Source organism: Hyla sarda, unplaced genomic scaffold, assembly GCF_029499605.1.
Source record: "Hyla sarda isolate aHylSar1 unplaced genomic scaffold, aHylSar1.hap1 scaffold_1620, whole genome shotgun sequence".
Classification (NCBI taxonomy): Eukaryota; Metazoa; Chordata; class Amphibia; order Anura; family Hylidae; genus Hyla; species Hyla sarda.
The window spans coordinates 64,140-79,769 of record NW_026608258.1 but is presented as its reverse complement, the minus strand read 5'-3'; the positions used below and the strand labels follow the sequence as shown (position 1 = coordinate 79,769).

General features: G+C 47.9%; 6 non-coding genes across 6 annotated transcripts; all 6 read right to left on the bottom strand.

Annotated features, from left to right (window-relative positions):
- Positions 1-2,606: 2,606 nt before the first annotated feature.
- LOC130311265 (U2 spliceosomal RNA) lies at positions 2,607-2,797 on the bottom strand. The gene has a single exon (XR_008859677.1). It is a non-coding gene; the product is annotated as a U2 spliceosomal RNA (small nuclear RNA).
- A 2,085-nt stretch (positions 2,798-4,882) lies between these two features.
- On the bottom strand, positions 4,883-5,073 carry LOC130311264 (U2 spliceosomal RNA). Its single transcript, XR_008859676.1, has one exon. It is a non-coding gene; the product is annotated as a U2 spliceosomal RNA (small nuclear RNA).
- Positions 5,074-7,164: 2,091 nt separating this feature from the next.
- On the bottom strand, positions 7,165-7,355 carry LOC130311262 (U2 spliceosomal RNA). Its single transcript, XR_008859674.1, has one exon. It is a non-coding gene; the product is annotated as a U2 spliceosomal RNA (small nuclear RNA).
- A 2,088-nt stretch (positions 7,356-9,443) lies between these two features.
- Positions 9,444-9,634, bottom strand: LOC130311261 (U2 spliceosomal RNA). Its single transcript, XR_008859673.1, has one exon. It is a non-coding gene; the product is annotated as a U2 spliceosomal RNA (small nuclear RNA).
- A 2,086-nt stretch (positions 9,635-11,720) lies between these two features.
- Positions 11,721-11,911, bottom strand: LOC130311260 (U2 spliceosomal RNA). The gene has a single exon (XR_008859672.1). It is a non-coding gene; the product is annotated as a U2 spliceosomal RNA (small nuclear RNA).
- Positions 11,912-14,001: 2,090 nt separating this feature from the next.
- Positions 14,002-14,192, bottom strand: LOC130311258 (U2 spliceosomal RNA). Its single transcript, XR_008859671.1, has one exon. It is a non-coding gene; the product is annotated as a U2 spliceosomal RNA (small nuclear RNA).
- Positions 14,193-15,630: the final 1,438 nt, after the last annotated feature.

Below are 15,630 nucleotides of genomic sequence, written 5' to 3'. Positions count from 1 at the left end.
GCTCCGGGGAGGAGCGGGGACCCGGAGCGCTAGGCGTAACAGTACCCCCCCCCTTAGGTCTCCCCTTCTCTTTGTCCGGTAACTGCCTCCCCTGGGATGAGGACACCGGGAAAAAATGGAGGGTTTCCTCAACGGCAGGCAGTACAGCAGGAGTGGGAATGGGGAGGGAGGGCAGAGGGCGAGGCCTGGCACGGGGCAGTGTGACACCAGGACGGGGGCCATGGGGAGGCACAGAGGCTTGCCTGATGGGACTGGGAGGGGGGGAGAGGCACTTCCTGTGGCAGGCAGAGTCCCAGTTCCTGATCTCCCCGGTGGTCCAATCAATGGTGGGGGAATGAAGCCGGAGCCAAGGCAGACCGAGGAGGACCTCAGAAGTACAGTTGGGAAGAATGAAGAACTCAATCCTTTCGTGGTGGGGTCCGATAGACATCAGGAGGGGTTCTGTGCGGTAACGCACGGTGCAGTCCAATCTGGCTCCGTTGACCGCGGAAATGTAGAGCGGTTTGACGAGACGGGTTACCGGGATGCTGAATCTATTAACAAAGGACTCCAACAAAAAATTCCCGGAGGCACCAGAGTCCAAGCAGGCCACGGCTGAGATGGAGGAGTTGGCTGTAGAGGAAATCCGCACGGGCACCGTGAGACGTGGAGAAGAAGACTTAGAAGCAAAAGATGCCACACCCACGTGAGCTGGGTGCGTGCGTGCGTTTCCCAGGCGTGGAGGACGGATAGGGCAATCCACCAAGAAATGCTCAGTACTGGCACAGTACAGACAGAGATTTTCTTCTCTACGGCGATTCCTCTCTTCCTGGGTCAGGCGAGACCGATCCACTTGCATGGCCTCCTCGGCGGGAGGCCCAGGCGAAGACTGCAAAGGATGCTGTGGGAGAGGTGCCCAGAGATCTAAGTCTTTTTCCTGGCGGAGCTCTTGGTGTCGCTCAGAAAAACGCATGTCAATGCGGGTAGCCAAATGGATGAGTTCTTGGAGGTTGGCAGGAATCTCTCGTGCGGCCAGCACATCCTTGATGCGACTGGATAGGCCTTTTTTAAAGGTCGCGCAGAGAGCCTCATTATTCCAGGATAGTTCAGAAGCAAAAGTACGGAATTGTATGGCGTACTCGCCAACGGAAGAATTACCCTGGACCAGGTTCAGCAAGGCAGTCTCAGCAGAAGAGGCTCGGGCAGGTTCCTCAAAGACACTTCGGACTTCAGCAAAGAAGGACTGGACTGTGGCTGTGGCAGGATCATTGCGGTCCCAGAGCGGTGTGGCCCAAGACAAGGCCTTTCCTGAAAGAAGACTTACTACGAACGCCACCTTAGACCGTTCTGTAGGAAACAAGTCTGACAACATCTCCATATGCAGGGAACACTGAGACAAAAATCCACGGCAGAGTCTGGAGTCCCCATCAAATTTGTCCGGCAGGGACAAGCGGAGGTTAGGAGCGGCCACTCGCTGCGGAGGAGGTGCAGGAGCTGGCGGAGGAGATGGTTGTTGCTGTAGCAGAGGCAGAATTTGCTGTAACATGGCGGTCAACTGCGACAGCTGCTGTCCTTGTTGGGCAATCTGCTGCGATTGCTGAGCGACCACCGTGGGAAGATCAGCGAGACTTGGCAGCGGCACCTCAGCGGGATCCATGGCCGGATCTACTGTCACGATTCGGCTTCCAGGTAGTGGATCCTCTGTGCCAGAGAGGGATTGGCGTGGACCGTGCTAGTGGACCGGTTCTAAGCCACTACTGGTTTTCACCAGAGCCCGCCGCAAAGCGGGATGGTCTTGCTGCGGCGGTAGTGACCAGGTCGTATCCACTAGCAACGGCTCACCTCTCTGGCTGCTGAAGATAGGCGCGGTACAAGGGAGTAGGCAGAAGCAAGGTCAGACGTAGCAGAAGGTCGGGGGCAGGCGGCAAGGTTCGTAGTCAGGATGGGTAGCAGAAGTTCAGGTACACAGGCTTTGGACACACTAAACGCTTTCACTGGCACAAGGCAACAAGATCCGGCAAGGGAGTGCAAGGGAGGAGACTAGATAAAGGCAGGGAGCAGGTGGGAGCCAATTAAGCTAATTGGGCCAGGCACCAATCATTGGTGCACTGGCCCTTTAAGTCTCAGAGAGCTGGCGCGCGCGCGCCCTAGAGAGCGGAGCCGCGCGCGCCAGCACATGACAGCAGGGGACCGGGACGGGTAAGTGACCTGGGATGCGACTCGCGAGCGGGCGCGTCCCGCTGTGCGAATCGCATCCCCAACGGCCAACACAGTGCAGCGCTCCTGGTCAGCGGGACTGACCGGGGCGCTGCAGGGAGAAAGACGCCGTGAGCGCTCCGGGGAGGAGCGGGGACCCGGAGCGCTAGGCGTAACAATGCCCTACCTGCACAGGTGTGCTGGCTACTCAAATGATCCAATTAAGGAGGCCATTTAGTCAGCAGCAGCAGAAGTCCTGTGCCTGGACGCTCCAACAGCGGCCAGACACAAGCAGAAGCAGCAGAAGCAGCAGCAGCAGCACCACCTTTTGTTTTTTGGCTGCAGCAGCAAGGCCCACAGGGCTGGCTAGCTGGCTAGCCAGCAAGCAGGTAGCAATGAAAGTAGGAATCTTTCTTTTTAACCCTGTAAGGGGGTGGTGCACTGTACCCGAAGATACTGCCATATCGGGTCAATGCATAGGGCGACGGAAGCAAGCTTCGAAATCGGCCCCCGTTCTCAAAAATCCATTTAATATATGGTCCCCAGATAGGGGACGTATCAGATATTAAACTGATAAGAACAGATACTACACTTGATCTTAGCCAAAAGGCCGAGAAGCGATAACCGTGAAAGGGGCGGGCCCAACAAGGTCCCCTTCATGGGCACTATCACTGCTTGCTGTCAGGGAGGCTGCCAGACAATTTTCCATGCACACTCTGGGCTGGGGGGCAGTCAACCACCAGTACACACAGCAGAACCTAAACCCATACCATTATTGCTAAGCAGCAAGACAGGGGCCCATTGCACTCCCACGGGGCCTTTTTAAATGCAATCCATAACCCGGATTTGCCAGGAACCCTTCTTACTCCTCCTACTTGCATGTGACACTGGGCTTAGGATCTGCATAGGAAACACACACAAAAGCACACACCTACCTTTGTTGCCTGCAGATGCCTCCTTGGCTGTCCCCAAACGGTATCAAACCAACACCCACGGGAAGCTGTAAGCATAGAGGACATGCCTGCACCCCATTGGACTTACCTGTGTGGGTTAAATCCGGGTTATTTGACAACCTATGGCGGTGATGGTTCTGCTCAGGCAGAGCAGTGCTGATGCTCCTCATAAAGCTGTCGCTGCTGTGAAGGTTCTAGGTGACATCACAAATCCCTATGGTTACATACACAACAAAGCTGGGTTGTTGTTGTTTACACTCTGCAAGGCCTGTGGAAGTGAGTGACATCATAGCACTGTAGTTCTGAGGGTTCTAGATGGATGCAACAATCTCCTGTTGCTTCTATGAAGGCCATAATAGACGACATCACCAAACAGCTCCATAGTCACATACACAGCAAAGGAGAGATGTTGTTTACACCTAGTGATGTCAGTGGTATTGAGTGACATCACAGCACAGTGCTAAGGCTCCTGGGCCTGGACACAGCAGCGGCTGCAATATCTCAACGGAGAATACGTTTATATATATGTGTGTGTGTGCGCGTATATATATATATATATATATATATATATATATATATATATTTCTCCGCCGAAATCACTTTTAAACCCATTTCCACCTTTTTTTCCCTTCTCTTCCTCTTACTTTTTTTTCACGTTTTTTTACGTTTTTCTCCTTTTCGCCTCTTTTCTGGGCGTATTATTCTTCTTTTTCTTCTTTTTTTTCGTCTAATGCATACCCCATCAGTGCAGCAATGCTTATTCAATACCGCCAGCAGATGGAGACACTGGGGGATAATTTTCTAAGGATTTATACTGATTTTTCCTGTCTGAATTTGTCGCACAGAAAGTTGCAGGCCAAATATGTGTGACATTTCTGCGACTTTAGCTTCTAGAGCATTTTTACAACATTATACATAGGTGCTGAATACATAAAAAGCGACTGTTCAGCGACAGACAAGTCGCATCGGCTGAAAGTAGGCCAGAATGTCAGTCCATGTTGGAGCAGGTTTAGATACAGTCTAAAGTATAGATCTCAAAGTCTGTGCACAGAATTTAGCAAGGGCCTCGCACCTTCTGATGCATCAGGTAGGTGCACAATAGCATAGCCTAACCCTCTGTACTTTGGTCTATATTGATGCGGGACATAGACAGCCAGCTGATGACCAATCCATTAGTGCAATGGATGGCTGGAAGCATTTGTCTTTGCCTTTGCAATACCACAGAAGCAATGCATGGTCAATGTACAGCAATGACACACCTGTGTGAACAGCCAGGAGACCCCCCCCCCCCCCCCCCATGTTATGTTACATAGTTACATAGTTAGTACGGTCGAAAAAAGACATATGTCCATCAAGTTCAACCAGGGAATTAAGGGGTAGGGGTGTGGCGCGATATTGGGGAAGGGATGAGATTTTATATTTCTTCATAAGCATTAATCTTATTTTGTCAATTAGGAACATTCAGCACCCACCCGCTATCAAGGCAGCTGCCTATCATGTCATGCCCTACCTGCACAGGTGTGCTGGCTACTCAAATGATCCAATTAAGGAGGCCATTTAGTCAGCAGCAGCAGAAGTCCTGTGCCTGGACGCTCCAACAGCGGCCAGACACAAGCAGAAGCAGCAGAAGCAGCAGCAGCAGCACCACCTTTTGTTTTTTGGCTGCAGCAGCAAGGCCCACAGGGCTGGCTAGCTGGCTAGCCAGCAAGCAGGTAGCAATGAAAGTAGGAATCTTTCTTTTTAACCCTGTAAGGGGGTGGTGCACTGTACCCGAAGATACTGCCATATCGGGTCAATGCATAGGGCGACGGAAGCAAGCTTCGAAATCGGCCCCCGTTCTCAAAAATCCATTTAATATATGGTCCCCAGATAGGGGACGTATCAGATATTAAACTGATAAGAACAGATACTACACTTGATCTTAGCCAAAAGGCCGAGAAGCGATAACCGTGAAAGGGGCGGGCCCAACAAGGTCCCCTTCATGGGCACTATCACTGCTTGCTGTCAGGGAGGCTGCCAGACAATTTTCCATGCACACTCTGGGCTGGGGGGCAGTCAACCACCAGTACACACAGCAGAACCTAAACCCATACCATTATTGCTAAGCAGCAAGACAGGGGCCCATTGCACTCCCACGGGGCCTTTTTAAATGCAATCCATAACCCGGATTTGCCAGGAACCCTTCTTACTCCTCCTACTTGCATGTGACACTGGGCTTAGGATCTGCATAGGAAACACACACACAAGCACACACCTACCTTTGTTGCCTGCAGATGCCTCCTTGGCTGTCCCCAAACGGTATCAAACCAACACCCACGGGAAGCTGTAAGCATAGAGGACATGCCTGCACCCCATTGGACTTACCTGTGTGGGTTAAATCCGGGTTATTTGACAACCTATGGCGGTGATGGTTCTGCTCAGGCAGAGCAGTGCTGATGCTCCTCATAAAGCTGTCGCTGCTGTGAAGGTTCTAGGTGACATCACAAATCCCTATGGTTACATACACAACAAAGCTGGGTTGTTGTTGTTTACACTCTGCAAGGCCTGTGGAAGTGAGTGACATCATAGCACTGTAGTTCTGAGGGTTCTAGATGGATGCAACAATCTCCTGTTGCTTCTATGAAGGCCATAATAGACGACATCACCAAACAGCTCCATAGTCACATACACAGCAAAGGAGAGATGTTGTTTACACCTAGTGATGTCAGTGGTATTGAGTGACATCACAGCACAGTGCTAAGGCTCCTGGGCCTGGACACAGCAGCGGCTGCAATATCTCAACGGAGAATACGTTTATATATATGTGTGTGTGTGCGCGTATATATATATATATATATATATATATATATATATATATATATATTTCTCCGCCGAAATCACTTTTAAACCCATTTCCACCTTTTTTTCCCTTCTCTTCCTCTTACTTTTTTTTCACGTTTTTTTACGTTTTTCTCCTTTTCGCCTCTTTTCTGGGCGTATTATTCTTCTTTTTCTTCTTTTTTTTCGTCTAATGCATACCCCATCAGTGCAGCAATGCTTATTCAATACCGCCAGCAGATGGAGACACTGGGGGATAATTTTCTAAGGATTTATACTGATTTTTCCTGTCTGAATTTGTCGCACAGAAAGTTGCAGGCCAAATATGTGTGACATTTCTGCGACTTTAGCTTCTAGAGCATTTTTACAACATTATACATAGGTGCTGAATACATAAAAAGCGACTGTTCAGCGACAGACAAGTCGCATCGGCTGAAAGTAGGCCAGAATGTCAGTCCATGTTGGAGCAGGTTTAGATACAGTCTAAAGTATAGATCTCAAAGTCTGTGCACAGAATTTAGCAAGGGCCTCGCACCTTCTGATGCATCAGGTAGGTGCACAATAGCATAGCCTAACCCTCTGTACTTTGGTCTATATTGATGCGGGACATAGACAGCCAGCTGATGACCAATCCATTAGTGCAATGGATGGCTGGAAGCATTTGTCTTTGCCTTTGCAATACCACAGAAGCAATGCATGGTCAATGTACAGCAATGACACACCTGTGTGAACAGCCAGGAGACCCCCCCCCCCCCCCCCCCCATGTTATGTTACATAGTTACATAGTTAGTACGGTCGAAAAAAGACATATGTCCATCAAGTTCAACCAGGGAATTAAGGGGTAGGGGTGTGGCGCGATATTGGGGAAGGGATGAGATTTTATATTTCTTCATAAGCATTAATCTTATTTTGTCAATTAGGAACATTCAGCACCCACCCGCTATCAAGGCAGCTGCCTATCATGTCATGCCCTACCTGCACAGGTGTGCTGGCTACTCAAATGATCCAATTAAGGAGGCCATTTAGTCAGCAGCAGCAGAAGTCCTGTGCCTGGACGCTCCAACAGCGGCCAGACACAAGCAGAAGCAGCAGAAGCAGCAGCAGCAGCACCACCTTTTGTTTTTTGGCTGCAGCAGCAAGGCCCACAGGGCTGGCTAGCTGGCTAGCCAGCAAGCAGGTAGCAATGAAAGTAGGAATCTTTCTTTTTAACCCTGTAAGGGGGTGGTGCACTGTACCCGAAGATACTGCCATATCGGGTCAATGCATAGGGCGACGGAAGCAAGCTTCGAAATCGGCCCCCGTTCTCAAAAATCCATTTAATATATGGTCCCCAGATAGGGGACGTATCAGATATTAAACTGATAAGAACAGATACTACACTTGATCTTAGCCAAAAGGCCGAGAAGCGATAACCGTGAAAGGGGCGGGCCCAACAAGGTCCCCTTCATGGGCACTATCACTGCTTGCTGTCAGGGAGGCTGCCAGACAATTTTCCATGCACACTCTGGGCTGGGGGGCAGTCAACCACCAGTACACACAGCAGAACCTAAACCCATACCATTATTGCTAAGCAGCAAGACAGGGGCCCATTGCACTCCCACGGGGCCTTTTTAAATGCAATCCATAACCCGGATTTGCCAGGAACCCTTCTTACTCCTCCTACTTGCATGTGACACTGGGCTTAGGATCTGCATAGGAAACACACACACAAGCACACACCTACCTTTGTTGCCTGCAGATGCCTCCTTGGCTGTCCCCAAACGGTATCAAACCAACACCCACGGGAAGCTGTAAGCATAGAGGACATGCCTGCACCCCATTGGACTTACCTGTGTGGGTTAAATCCGGGTTATTTGACAACCTATGGCGGTGATGGTTCTGCTCAGGCAGAGCAGTGCTGATGCTCCTCATAAAGCTGTCGCTGCTGTGAAGGTTCTAGGTGACATCACAAATCCCTATGGTTACATACACAACAAAGCTGGGTTGTTGTTGTTTACACTCTGCAAGGCCTGTGGAAGTGAGTGACATCATAGCACTGTAGTTCTGAGGGTTCTAGATGGATGCAACAATCTCCTGTTGCTTCTATGAAGGCCATAATAGACGACATCACCAAACAGCTCCATAGTCACATACACAGCAAAGGAGAGATGTTGTTTACACCTAGTGATGTCAGTGGTATTGAGTGACATCACAGCACAGTGCTAAGGCTCCTGGGCCTGGACACAGCAGCGGCTGCAATATCTCAACGGAGAATACGTTTATATATATGTGTGTGTGTGCGCGTATATATATATATATATATATATATATATATATATATATATATATTTCTCCGCCGAAATCACTTTTAAACCCATTTCCACCTTTTTTTCCCTTCTCTTCCTCTTACTTTTTTTTCACGTTTTTTTACGTTTTTCTCCTTTTCGCCTCTTTTCTGGGCGTATTATTCTTCTTTTTCTTCTTTTTTTTCGTCTAATGCATACCCCATCAGTGCAGCAATGCTTATTCAATACCGCCAGCAGATGGAGACACTGGGGGATAATTTTCTAAGGATTTATACTGATTTTTCCTGTCTGAATTTGTCGCACAGAAAGTTGCAGGCCAAATATGTGTGACATTTCTGCGACTTTAGCTTCTAGAGCATTTTTACAACATTATACATAGGTGCTGAATACATAAAAAGCGACTGTTCAGCGACAGACAAGTCGCATCGGCTGAAAGTAGGCCAGAATGTCAGTCCATGTTGGAGCAGGTTTAGATACAGTCTAAAGTATAGATCTCAAAGTCTGTGCACAGAATTTAGCAAGGGCCTCGCACCTTCTGATGCATCAGGTAGGTGCACAATAGCATAGCCTAACCCTCTGTACTTTGGTCTATATTGATGCGGGACATAGACAGCCAGCTGATGACCAATCCATTAGTGCAATGGATGGCTGGAAGCATTTGTCTTTGCCTTTGCAATACCACAGAAGCAATGCATGGTCAATGTACAGCAATGACACACCTGTGTGAACAGCCAGGAGACCCCCCCCCCCCCCCCCATGTTATGTTACATAGTTACATAGTTAGTACGGTCGAAAAAAGACATATGTCCATCAAGTTCAACCAGGGAATTAAGGGGTAGGGGTGTGGCGCGATATTGGGGAAGGGATGAGATTTTATATTTCTTCATAAGCATTAATCTTATTTTGTCAATTAGGAACATTCAGCACCCACCCGCTATCAAGGCAGCTGCCTATCATGTCATGCCCTACCTGCACAGGTGTGCTGGCTACTCAAATGATCCAATTAAGGAGGCCATTTAGTCAGCAGCAGCAGAAGTCCTGTGCCTGGACGCTCCAACAGCGGCCAGACACAAGCAGAAGCAGCAGAAGCAGCAGCAGCAGCACCACCTTTTGTTTTTTGGCTGCAGCAGCAAGGCCCACAGGGCTGGCTAGCTGGCTAGCCAGCAAGCAGGTAGCAATGAAAGTAGGAATCTTTCTTTTTAACCCTGTAAGGGGGTGGTGCACTGTACCCGAAGATACTGCCATATCGGGTCAATGCATAGGGCGACGGAAGCAAGCTTCGAAATCGGCCCCCGTTCTCAAAAATCCATTTAATATATGGTCCCCAGATAGGGGACGTATCAGATATTAAACTGATAAGAACAGATACTACACTTGATCTTAGCCAAAAGGCCGAGAAGCGATAACCGTGAAAGGGGCGGGCCCAACAAGGTCCCCTTCATGGGCACTATCACTGCTTGCTGTCAGGGAGGCTGCCAGACAATTTTCCATGCACACTCTGGGCTGGGGGGCAGTCAACCACCAGTACACACAGCAGAACCTAAACCCATACCATTATTGCTAAGCAGCAAGACAGGGGCCCATTGCACTCCCACGGGGCCTTTTTAAATGCAATCCATAACCCGGATTTGCCAGGAACCCTTCTTACTCCTCCTACTTGCATGTGACACTGGGCTTAGGATCTGCATAGGAAACACACACACAAGCACACACCTACCTTTGTTGCCTGCAGATGCCTCCTTGGCTGTCCCCAAACGGTATCAAACCAACACCCACGGGAAGCTGTAAGCATAGAGGACATGCCTGCACCCCATTGGACTTACCTGTGTGGGTTAAATCCGGGTTATTTGACAACCTATGGCGGTGATGGTTCTGCTCAGGCAGAGCAGTGCTGATGCTCCTCATAAAGCTGTCGCTGCTGTGAAGGTTCTAGGTGACATCACAAATCCCTATGGTTACATACACAACAAAGCTGGGTTGTTGTTGTTTACACTCTGCAAGGCCTGTGGAAGTGAGTGACATCATAGCACTGTAGTTCTGAGGGTTCTAGATGGATGCAACAATCTCCTGTTGCTTCTATGAAGGCCATAATAGACGACATCACCAAACAGCTCCATAGTCACATACACAGCAAAGGAGAGATGTTGTTTACACCTAGTGATGTCAGTGGTATTGAGTGACATCACAGCACAGTGCTAAGGCTCCTGGGCCTGGACACAGCAGCGGCTGCAATATCTCAACAGAGAATACGTTTATATATATGTGTGTGTGTGCGCGTATATATATATATATATATATATATATATATATATATATATATATTCTCCGCCGAAATCACTTTTAAACCCATTTCCACCTTTTTTTCCCTTCTCTTCCTCTTACTTTTTTTTCACGTTTTTTTACGTTTTTCTCCTTTTCGCCTCTTTTCTGGGCGTATTATTCTTCTTTTTCTTCTTTTTTTTCGTCTAATGCATACCCCATCAGTGCAGCAATGCTTATTCAATACCGCCAGCAGATGGAGACACTGGGGGATAATTTTCTAAGGATTTATACTGATTTTTCCTGTCTGAATTTGTCGCACAGAAAGTTGCAGGCCAAATATGTGTGACATTTCTGCGACTTTAGCTTCTAGAGCATTTTTACAACATTATACATAGGTGCTGAATACATAAAAAGCGACTGTTCAGCGACAGACAAGTCGCATCGGCTGAAAGTAGGCCAGAATGTCAGTCCATGTTGGAGCAGGTTTAGATACAGTCTAAAGTATAGATCTCAAAGTCTGTGCACAGAATTTAGCAAGGGCCTCACACCTTCTGATGCATCAGGTAGGTGCACAATAGCATAGCCTAACCCTCTGTACTTTGGTCTATATTGATGCGGGACATAGACAGCCAGCTGATGACCAATCCATTAGTGCAAGGGATGGCTGGAAGCATTTGTCTTTGCCTTTGCAATACCACAGAAGCAATGCATGGTCAATGTACAGCAATGACACACCTGTGTGAACAGCCAGGAGACCCCCCCCCCCCCCCCATGTTATGTTACATAGTTACATAGTTAGTACGGTCGAAAAAAGACATATGTCCATCAAGTTCAACCAGGGAATTAAGGGGTAGGGGTGTGGCGCGATATTGGGGAAGGGATGAGATTTTATATTTCTTCATAAGCATTAATCTTATTTTGTCAATTAGGAACATTCAGCACCCACCCGCTATCAAGGCAGCTGCCTATCATGTCATGCCCTACCTGCACAGGTGTGCTGGCTACTCAAATGATCCAATTAAGGAGGCCATTTAGTCAGCAGCAGCAGAAGTCCTGTGCCTGGACGCTCCAACAGCGGCCAGACACAAGCAGAAGCAGCAGAAGCAGCAGCAGCAGCACCACCTTTTGTTTTTTGGCTGCAGCAGCAAGGCCCACAGGGCTGGCTAGCTGGCTAGCCAGCAAGCAGGTAGCAATGAAAGTAGGAATCTTTCTTTTTAACCCTGTAAGGGGGTGGTGCACTGTACCCGAAGATACTGCCATATCGGGTCAATGCATAGGGCGACGGAAGCAAGCTTCGAAATCGGCCCCCGTTCTCAAAAATCCATTTAATATATGGTCCCCAGATAGGGGACGTATCAGATATTAAACTGATAAGAACAGATACTACACTTGATCTTAGCCAAAAGGCCGAGAAGCGATAACCGTGAAAGGGGCGGGCCCAACAAGGTCCCCTTCATGGGCACTATCACTGCTTGCTGTCAGGGAGGCTGCCAGACAATTTTCCATGCACACTCTGGGCTGGGGGGCAGTCAACCACCAGTACACACAGCAGAACCTAAACCCATACCATTATTGCTAAGCAGCAAGACAGGGGCCCATTGCACTCCCACGGGGCCTTTTTAAATGCAATCCATAACCCGGATTTGCCAGGAACCCTTCTTACTCCTCCTACTTGCATGTGACACTGGGCTTAGGATCTGCATAGGAAACACACACACAAGCACACACCTACCTTTGTTGCCTGCAGATGCCTCCTTGGCTGTCCCCAAACGGTATCAAACCAACACCCACGGGAAGCTGTAAGCATAGAGGACATGCCTGCACCCCATTGGACTTACCTGTGTGGGTTAAATCCGGGTTATTTGACAACCTATGGCGGTGATGGTTCTGCTCAGGCAGAGCAGTGCTGATGCTCCTCATAAAGCTGTCGCTGCTGTGAAGGTTCTAGGTGACATCACAAATCCCTATGGTTACATACACAACAAAGCTGGGTTGTTGTTGTTTACACTCTGCAAGGCCTGTGGAAGTGAGTGACATCATAGCACTGTAGTTCTGAGGGTTCTAGATGGATGCAACAATCTCCTGTTGCTTCTATGAAGGCCATAATAGACGACATCACCAAACAGCTCCATAGTCACATACACAGCAAAGGAGAGATGTTGTTTACACCTAGTGATGTCAGTGGTATTGAGTGACATCACAGCACAGTGCTAAGGCTCCTGGGCCTGGACACAGCAGCGGCTGCAATATCTCAACGGAGAATACGTTTATATATATGTGTGTGTGTGCGCGTATATATATATATATATATATATATATATATATATATATATATATATATTTCTCAGCCGAAATCACTTTTAAACCCATTTCCACCTTTTTTTCCCTTCTCTTCCTCTTACTTTTTTTTCACGTTTTTTTACGTTTTTCTCCTTTTCGCCTCTTTTCTGGGCGTATTATTCTTCTTTTTCTTCTTTTTTTTCGTCTAATGCATACCCCATCAGTGCAGCAATGCTTATTCAATACCGCCAGCAGATGGAGACACTGGGGGATAATTTTCTAAGGATTTATACTGATTTTTCCTGTCTGAATTTGTCGCACAGAAAGTTGCAGGCCAAATATGTGTGACATTTCTGCGACTTTAGCTTCTAGAGCATTTTTACAACATTATACATAGGTGCTGAATACATAAAAAGCGACTGTTCAGCGACAGACAAGTCGCATCGGCTGAAAGTAGGCCAGAATGTCAGTCCATGTTGGAGCAGGTTTAGATACAGTCTAAAGTATAGATCTCAAAGTCTGTGCACAGAATTTAGCAAGGGCCTCGCACCTTCTGATGCATCAGGTAGGTGCACAATAGCATAGCCTAACCCTCTGTACTTTGGTCTATATTGATGCGGGACATAGACAGCCAGCTGATGACCAATCCATTAGTGCAATGGATGGCTGGAAGCATTTGTCTTTGCCTTTGCAATACCACAGAAGCAATGCATGGTCAATGTACAGCAATGACACACCTGTGTGAACAGCCAGGAGACCCCCCCCCCCCCCCATGTTATGTTACATAGTTACATAGTTAGTACGGTCGAAAAAAGACATATGTCCATCAAGTTCAACCAGGGAATTAAGGGGTAGGGGTGTGGCGCGATATTGGGGAAGGGATGAGATTTTATATTTCTTCATAAGCATTAATCTTATTTTGTCAATTAGGAACATTCAGCACCCACCCGCTATCAAGGCAGCTGCCTATCATGTCATGCCCTACCTGCACAGGTGTGCTGGCTACTCAAATGATCCAATTAAGGAGGCCATTTAGTCAGCAGCAGCAGAAGTCCTGTGCCTGGACGCTCCAACAGCGGCCAGACACAAGCAGAAGCAGCAGAAGCAGCAGCAGCAGCACCACCTTTTGTTTTTTGGCTGCAGCAGCAAGGCCCACAGGGCTGGCTAGCTGGCTAGCCAGCAAGCAGGTAGCAATGAAAGTAGGAATCTTTCTTTTTAACCCTGTAAGGGGGTGGTGCACTGTACCCGAAGATACTGCCATATCGGGTCAATGCATAGGGCGACGGAAGCAAGCTTCGAAATCGGCCCCCGTTCTCAAAAATCCATTTAATATATGGTCCCCAGATAGGGGACGTATCAGATATTAAACTGATAAGAACAGATACTACACTTGATCTTAGCCAAAAGGCCGAGAAGCGATAACCGTGAAAGGGGCGGGCCCAACAAGGTCCCCTTCATGGGCACTATCACTGCTTGCTGTCAGGGAGGCTGCCAGACAATTTTCCATGCACACTCTGGGCTGGGGGGCAGTCAACCACCAGTACACACAGCAGAACCTAAACCCATACCATTATTGCTAAGCAGCAAGACAGGGGCCCATTGCACTCCCACGGGGCCTTTTTAAATGCAATCCATAACCCGGATTTGCCAGGAACCCTTCTTACTCCTCCTACTTGCATGTGACACTGGGCTTAGGATCTGCATAGGAAACACACACACAAGCACACACCTACCTTTGTTGCCTGCAGATGCCTCCTTGGCTGTCCCCAAACGGTATCAAACCAACACCCACGGGAAGCTGTAAGCATAGAGGACATGCCTGCACCCCATTGGACTTACCTGTGTGGGTTAAATCCGGGTTATTTGACAACCTATGGCGGTGATGGTTCTGCTCAGGCAGAGCAGTGCTGATGCTCCTCATAAAGCTGTCGCTGCTGTGAAGGTTCTAGGTGACATCACAAATCCCTATGGTTACATACACAACAAAGCTGGGTTGTTGTTGTTTACACTCTGCAAGGCCTGTGGAAGTGAGTGACATCATAGCACTGTAGTTCTGAGGGTTCTAGATGGATGCAACAATCTCCTGTTGCTTCTATGAAGGCCGTAATAGACGACATCACCAAACAGCTCCATAGTCACATACACAGCAAAGGAGAGATGTTGTTTACACCTAGTGATGTCAGTGGTATTGAGTGACATCACAGCACAGTGCTAAGGCTCCTGGGCCTGGACACAGCAGCGGCTGCAATATCTCAACGGAGAATACGTTTATATATATGTGTGTGTGTGCGCGTATATATATATATATATATATATATATATATATATATATATATATTTCTCCGCCGAAATCACTTTTAAACCCATTTCCACCTTTTTTTCCCTTCTCTTCCTCTTACTTTTTTTTCACGTTTTTTTACGTTTTTCTCCTTTTCGCCTCTTTTCTGGGCGTATTATTCTTCTTTTTCTTCTTTTTTTTCGTCTAATGCATACCCCATCAGTGCAGCAATGCTTATTCAATACCGCCAGCAGATGGAGACATTGGGGGATAATTTTCTAAGGATTTATACTGATTTTTCCTGTCTGAATTTGTCGCACAGAAAGTTGCAGGCCAAATATGTGTGACATTTCTGCGACTTTAGCTTCTAGAGCATTTTTACAACATTATACATAGGTGCTGAATACATAAAAAGCGACTGTTCAGCGACAGACAAGTCGCATCGGCTGAAAGTAGGCCAGAATGTCAGTCCATGTTGGAGCAGGTTTAGATACAGTCTAAAGTATAGATCTCAAAGTCTGTGCACAGAATTTAGCAAGGGCCTCGCACCTTCTGATGCATCAGGTAGGTGCACAATAGC